This window comes from Poecilia reticulata, linkage group LG12 (assembly GCF_000633615.1).
Source record: "Poecilia reticulata strain Guanapo linkage group LG12, Guppy_female_1.0+MT, whole genome shotgun sequence".
Lineage (NCBI taxonomy): Eukaryota > Metazoa > Chordata > Actinopteri > Cyprinodontiformes > Poeciliidae > Poecilia > Poecilia reticulata.
Genome location: NC_024342.1, coordinates 15,302,246 through 15,310,351, shown reverse-complemented (window position 1 = coordinate 15,310,351; position 8,106 = coordinate 15,302,246). Strand labels below are relative to the sequence as shown.

Here is an 8,106-nt window from a genome sequence, read left to right as displayed (position 1 = left end):
TTTTTTGTTCTCTGGGAAATTATTTTTGATGATAAATACAGAAACAAGCCTAAAAATCAAAACATCTACAATAGTGATAGTAATATTAATGATAAAATAATAGTAAGTGTAAAGTAGCCTGCAAATTCTTTGGTGGGGGCGGTGAGGGACCTGGATATAGGCTGGGATGCGCTGGGCCAAAAAAGGTTGAGAAACACTGAGCTAGCTCCTCGGCTAGCTCACGCACGTAGAAGTCCGCTAGCATTAGCTCAAATTAGCCTTCAGAACAAGTCCCGTTTTTGTACACAATAGTAATCACAAAACGAACTGCGTGACTCATTAGTTGAGATTCGATTTAAGAACCTTTTCGACTCTTCAAGAGAACTAATATATGTGCATAAAACCATATTTCTACTGACCTGTGGAAATGGAGTCTACAGTCCTCTGTATTAATTATTGCTCGAAAGGGCTTGCCATACCAGTTTTTTCCTCTGTATTTACTTTAGTTTCTTAGTTTATTCTTGCATTTTGTTCTTCATTCATTTCCATTTATTTTCCTTTGATTAGTATTGTCCTCTCTTGGAAAGATGAGACACACACGTTGAGCTTCCTTCACATTAAACCGGAAGATTTATTATTCTTGTGTGCTCAATCTCATAGACTATGCTCAATCTTCTCTATGCCACCGACGCGACAGCGCCCCTAGCGGTTGTGTGTGGAATTGCACGGACTAACTGAAATAACACTAAAGAACTTATTACAACGAGAAATTAAAGATACAAAAATAAAATTTATGTCGGGGTGTCTATTTTCTTCATTGTTGTTTTTGTTTACTAATAACTTGTTTTTCACCCCTCTACACTAGCACAGTTTAGGACAATGCCTGGGAAGTCTAACAGCATCAAGAACATCCAAACACGCAATGGGAGCCTTAAATAATCTCTGCTGTTTAGGACTAAACCATGCTTACTTCACACGGGAATTTACGAATTTACAACATTGACCTATATAGAAATACATTCTACTAAATATTCTTTACCATTTACTTTTTAGAAATAATTTTTCTTACGCAGAAGCACCATGAAACGCCACAAAAACATGCAAACAATATCAGTTTCATTTAAGCCTGAATCTAAATCCATCCTGCATTTGGGCTTTCAACAGTTATCAATTATGACAACAAAAATATGTATCATGGTCTCCTTTCTTTTTATCTGAAATGTCCAGGTCCGTAAACAATCTGTACTCTGCATTGCTGGTCGTATGATTTAGTCTCTTGTGTGGAAATTTTTCAGCATCTCCTGTCTGCTTAAGATACATGGATTAGAAGCTATTAAAGGACTTGCATTTCTTTTATTGCTCTCTGTCCCCCTTCATCCCAGAAGCTAATTATTAACAGACAGCTAAAAGTAGATGTTTATCAACAGCGTTAAATCCCATTATAATAAGGTGAAGAAAAGGTTAAAAGCTATGCACTTATTTTACACTATTGTACCACAATCCTTTTAGACAATGTTCAGAGTAAAACACAACCAATAAACATGTTTTATATTGGTGAGAACTCAGTTTTCAACATATTTGAAGAGCTGTGGTATAATGTTTGCAGAGCTAAACTTCAATAAAAATAGAATTAATTTGACTATTTATTTGTTGCTCTTTTGTTGCATCTTCTTCATGCACTTCATGTCCCAAGGGAACATTCAGATTTCATAAAACAAAATCATATCCAACATGTTTTGTCTTTCTTTATTGCTTCCTTTCTGGTAAAGCTGTGAAGTTTTACATTTATAGTGCAACCCCCTTTCCACATAACATTTTTAATGTACCCTTTATATATTTTTTATCAGGACAATGTATGAAACTGTTTCAAGGTCCAAATAGAAAAATCAGCTTTACCAAGACCAATAGCAACCAACAGTGACTATTGTTGTAGACTGATGATTATCAACATTAGAAGTCAGGTTTATTTGTGGAGATCAACACACACACACACACACACACACACACACACACACACACACACACACACACACACACACACACACACACACACACACACACACACACACACAAACCCACATCAAACGACCTGTCCTCCCTCTCTCACGTTCTGTTTCACATGCAAACACAAAAGATATATAGAGGTGTTGTGCCATTGTTTTAGTCACAGTGAATTGATGTCAGCAGGCAGCAGCATCCAGTTTTCATTTTAAGAAAAATGACCTGGGATTATTTTTTTATTCGCCAGCATCACAAAAAGCCAAAGAAATGAATCCCAAACGGTGGCTATTAACAATGCAGCAGATATCTCTGTTATTGTCATATACTTTTTTGGTTGTCTTGGCTGTGGGATTAGAGGTGAGTTTTGCAAATTAAGCTTTTTCAGTATTGTTCGCTGTAATCTACTTTCTTCTTTATTTTTAGATAAATAATTGTTTTGCATTGTATAAGAGAAGCATTAAAAGATGCACCTATTTGTAAATTAAACATAAACTATAATTAGCTGTTTTTATATCAGACTGAATTTAATTTTAGGCTGAAATAAAATACACAAGTGTAAATATAGAAATAATACAGCAGAGCAGGAATCAGACACCAGTGTTTATCCCAATTTGAGTCAGTTTTTGAGGAGTTGTGAGAAAGGTTTGATATTCACTGTGAATCTTTCTGCTGTATGTATAACACAGACACCTTTGGTTAAAATAGAGCAATGTAATATTTTGCAGAGATTTATAGATTTCCTGTTTTGCTGCAGGCCATGGTCCGAACCAATCGAGCCACTGTGGGTGGGTCCTTCCTGGCAGGGAGGAGAATGGTGTAGTTGCCGGTGGGTATCTTACTCAGAATAAGCAAACTGCTTAACTTACAGAGATCCACTTCTCTCTATATCTGTCAATATATTTACATTTGAGGCTATTTACACATGTTTTTTCTGAATATTTAGCATTAAATCAAACACATTTTGGTCATGTTTTAGGTCAGTTAGGATAAACAAAATTATTTCTAATTGCTAAATGCTTTTATAAATACCAAGAATATCCATCCATCCATCCATTTTCTTGCACCCTTTTTCCCTCAGTGGGGTCGGGAGGGGTGCTGGTGCCCATCTCCAGCCAACGTTTCGGGCGAGAGGCGGGGTTACCAAGAATATTTTACATGAATTTTGTATTTTTTTTCAGTCAGGTTTTTACATTCACCAACATTACTGAGCTTTTAAATATTTTGGAAATGATGACATGACTGAAGCTTCCGATAGGCCTATACATAGCATTTGAGTTAAATGAAGACACACAGTTGCATGTACTTTAAATAACAGAATCTGCGTTGTTAAATGAAATTTTCAGTTATTGTAAAATATTACATTTTCTAAACTGTCTATAGATTGGAACATCGCTCTTTGCCAGCAACATCGGCAGCGTCCACTTTGTAGGCCTTGCTGGAACCGCAGCACCTTCTGGGTTCCAGCAATATTGCTGGATTTGAATGGAATGTGAGTAATTGCTTAAGTGTGTTAGCATAAAAAATAAACTCATAGCAATGTGGTTTGCAGAAGCTAAAATTAATGTTGGAAACTTGTATTGTGTGTTTCAGGCACTTGTTAATGTTGTAATTCTGGGATGGGTCTTTGGGCCAATCTACATCAAGGCAGGAGTAAAGAAGAAAACCAGATCTCACCAACTATCACAGTTATTGAAAAGGCAAAGTATCATTATTGTATTTGTCTAGGTGGTCACCATGCCCGAATACCTGAAGAAGAGGTTCGGAGGAAAGCGCATTCGCATCTATCACTCTGTGCTGTCCCTCCTCTTGTACGCCTTCACTCAGATCTCTGTAAGATTATGTGACTGCCACAAAAAAAAAAAACCTTCAGTTTGAAGAGAAGGAAAAACTTCTTAACCTACAATCTTGTTTCTGTTTGTTTCAGGCCGATATTTTCTCTGGTGCCATTTTCATCCAGCAGGTCTCTTGGGCTGAATATCTATGTTGCCATTATGGCTCTACTGGCAATAACTGCACTGTACACTGTCACAGGTCTGTCCAAAAGAGGAAATCCACTTCCTTCTCTGGCATATCAGAATCAAATAGTTCTTATCTATGTAAATAACACCGTAATAGAGTTTGTATTCCTTTCACAAACTCCACACATGCCACAACATGTTCAGCAATCATGAATTAACATCTGAATATCAGTTTTGCAAGATAGGTGATAAAGGAACAGTTACATAAAAATATACCAGCTTGTTATCTTTATTGGGGATATTTGAATTTCAATCAAATTTCGTTTCCACTTTTTACCTCAGGTGGCCTGGCTGCAGATTTACACAGACACCTTACAGACCGTCATAATGCTTACAGGATCCTTTATTCTCATGGGTTTTGGTAACATAATGTTTTCCTTGTTCATCATTTCACTTGTAACTCTTGACTTTAATGCTACATTTCTGAGAAGTAAAAGTGTAAACCAGTTAAAGTAGGGGCTATGAGAGATTCCAGGACCTCTACTGGACTGCAATCCCCTCAGTCACTGGAAACATCAGCACAGAGTGCTGCCAGCCTCGGTCAGACTCCTTCCATCTTTTCAGAGATCCAGTAACAGGAGACCTGCCCTGACCTGGTGTTTGGACTCACCATCCAGGCCACCTGGTTCTGGTGCACTGATCAGGTTGGTAAAAAACATGATCATCTGCTCTGAGCATGGAGACCCTCACTCCACTAATTCAGTAACAGGTTTTACAACCTAACAGAAACAATGAAAAGTCAAACTCATTTAGTTGATTTTACATAACTGTGCTGTAAGCCTGACAGTTTTTAAACTAATTTCATAAAAACCCTTTAAAGGATCATAATCATTGATCTGAACTGCAACTCCCTTGGAAATAATCTCTAATTTCATAAGAGTAAAGTTGAAGGCAAAGAAAGTGAAGGCAAATTCTTCACTTAAAAAGTTTTTTTTTTCTTTTACTTTGATGGTTTGTTCCTGGGAAAATAGGGAACTGCAGTTTGAGCTCATTCTTGGTATATTTGTTTATGGAAAATACAACCTGACATAAACATAATAAACTCACAAAAATATGTAAAAAACCTGGTATTATCCCTTGAGTTCAAAAGTAYAGTAACCTCAGCAAAAGGTCACTTTGAGGCTAGGTTACTTATTACTTATGGTTATTTAATGCACGCGGTGAACATGCTGTGAAATGTGCATGTTGTGTAACACAAAAGACTTGAAATAGCCACATGGACCATGCTGCACTTATTTAACACATAATCACTGTAGAATTCCTGCAAGGCATTTTCATTTAGTCATAATTACCCAAAATAAACATTACATAAAATTCCACTTTAAATCCATCATTCATAAATGTGCTGTAAGCCTTGCAGTCAGCTAAAGGTTTTCAGTGATTGAAGCTGACCCACTGCTAATAGACCTCTGATCCATCCTATCAAGCTGTTAGAGTCATAATTCCTATGAGATAAAAGTGCAAAACATGATTGTCGGATAAGTGAGACGTAGTTATACACAGGCACAGCAGGAGGACAGAGCACACGTGTAAAAAGACTGGAGTCGATCAATAGATGATTGTAATCTGATATGTTGCAGACGCTGGTTAGCAGCTTTTCATGCATTTGAAGCATTGAACTACCACAACGTTTAGCCAGATCTGCATATAAATGAATGCTGACTCATGCTCAGTGATGTCCTGCAGATTTTTACAGCATACTGTTGTCTTGCTGGATTGGTTTCTGTGTTAAATGTGGAACTATGATCAGGAAGGGGTTTTAGAGGATTAAAGTACTGATCATTTCTTTTGCTTACCTGATATGTAAATATATAAGGCACCAACCAGTTATTGTGTTTAATACCCCTGTTGCACCTTCGTTTATTTTTAGGTGATTGTCCAGCGTTGCCTCTCAGCCAAGAATCTCTCTCATGTCAAAGCAGGTCATAGTCAGAGTCTCTCTGATGAACAAACCCATTGAGGACAAGCATGTAAGAAATCTGTTTTAGTTCTCAAAAATAGAAATGTAGGCTTTGTTCTATGATTATCATGTTTATTTCTAAATTGTCAATCATTTTTCATTTTTAGTTTGTTGTTTCTTTACTAGCTGCATATTGTGTTGGAGCTTGAGAAACAGTACAGAGGAGGGAGTGGAAATTGAAACAGATGACTAGATTAATTATGAAGAGGATGAAATGGAAGTAGAAGGTAATAAACATATAATTACATATAAATATATATATATATATATAAATTATATTTCAGTAACGGGAGCTTCGAAGTGGCACATTTACAGTACTTAAAGAAAATTATCTTACTGGTTTTTAAAGCTTTACATGGCCTATATCCAGCATCCAGCTTACCTTCAAGACCTTCTTCATAACCGTCTCTAGAACAATTTGGTCAATTAATACATTTCTCTTACATATTCCTAGAACCAGACTGAAAAGCAGAGGAGACCCGGCATCCACTGTCACTGCTCCTAATTTGTAGAACAATTTGTCTTTTAACATTAGATCTGCACACAGGATGGAACACATTAAATCACTTCTTAAAATTCATTTTTAGTCTTTTCCATAAGACCTGCCATTGTAAGTTACTGTTTAAACTTTACCTTTAATAACATAAAGTTACCTAATTTTTAAATTAGGTAACTTTAAAGTTGGTTTTAGAACAAATTTATATCAGTAATGATTTCTTGGTTAATGTCAAGTTGTCATAACAAAGACATTTTGAATAATGTCAACTTTGTATTAAAAGTGTCATAATTTACCAAATGATGCTTTATGACAAGTCATAAATATTCATGAAGGCTTATTCATGTTCATGACAGGTGTTATGTCATGTTTATGACAGTGTCATGACAGTCTTATTCACCCCCCTTCAAATAAAGTGTTACCAACAATTTTAAAGTTAAATAAACTATCCATGCATAGTCTATACCTATTTGGGCAAGATGCGAGCTAAATCAACGCAGTCATACATTTATTTATAAGGGAAATAAGATTAAAGTAGTATTTTCCTCACTATAAGGCGCACCGGATTATAAGGCGCACTTTCAATGAATGGCCTATTTTAAATCTTTTTTCGTATGGCGCATAGAATAGACGCTTCAGTTTGGGTTGCCAATTTGTTCCGTACTCTATTATTACACATCCACATTTGTAAAGAAATGGTCCCCGAGTACTTTATATAGTAGTCTGCCCCAGTCATTGTTTCACTCACGGTGTTGGTGTTGCGATATTGTTCCCAACTGCTTTCTGGGTAACACAGACCAACCGACACGCTGCCGCTGCAGTCTCTGTCTCTCTTCCCCCGTCCCCACGCCCCCCTGGCTTTAAATGAATTATCAAACTTTATTAACAAACCAGGGTTCTGACAACTATCCCAGCATGCACCGCGCACTTCTTCTTCTACAAGGGAAAATGAAGTCGGCGACTGCTTACCGTAGTTGGTAGACCTGTTGTGGCTCAATATTGGTCCATATATAAGGTGCACCGGATTATAAGGCGCACTATCGGCTTTTGAGGAAATTGAAATTAGTGTGGAAAATACGGTATGTATTTTTGGACAGTGGAAGGAAGCTGGAGTGAACACGGGCATGCACTGGGAGAACACCAGAGTTTGCATACACAACTAACAATCGCAATGACAAGTTGAGTTAGGCCTTTAAGGGAATACAAAGGACAAACAAAACCATGCTCAAGTTCTTTATCTGCTTAAAAAGCTAAATTTTTTCTTGGCTGAGAAAAAGATGAGACGCACATAAACTTTGGCTCATTCCTTTATTTCTGGGTTCTTCAGGGAACTTTGACCATCCCTAAATCTGAAACATGTTACATTAAATTATTTACTGCATGCAGTCCCTCTGCGTCTGAGGCCACAGTCACTAAAACCTCTCATAAGAGCTAATCTGAGCAAATAACACAAGCACCTAAAAACTGAACCATGACTTGGACCAATTTGTAAAACATATATGTCATTCTGATAAGAGTTCAGAATGGTCCCAGAACTATAAGATAGTACTTTGCTGGTATAAATTGTACTTCAGTTTTCCACATTTCTTCATACTACAACAAATATTCTGGTATTTTATTGAGATTTTATGTGCTGGACCAACACAAAGTTA

At 36.8% G+C, this 8,106-nt stretch overlaps 1 pseudogene; it reads left to right on the top strand.

Moving 5' to 3' along the window:
• The first annotated feature begins 2,737 nt into the window (after positions 1-2,737).
• On the top strand, positions 2,738-5,958 carry LOC103473903 (sodium/glucose cotransporter 1-like; annotated as a pseudogene).
• The last annotated feature ends 2,148 nt before the right edge of the window (positions 5,959-8,106 follow it).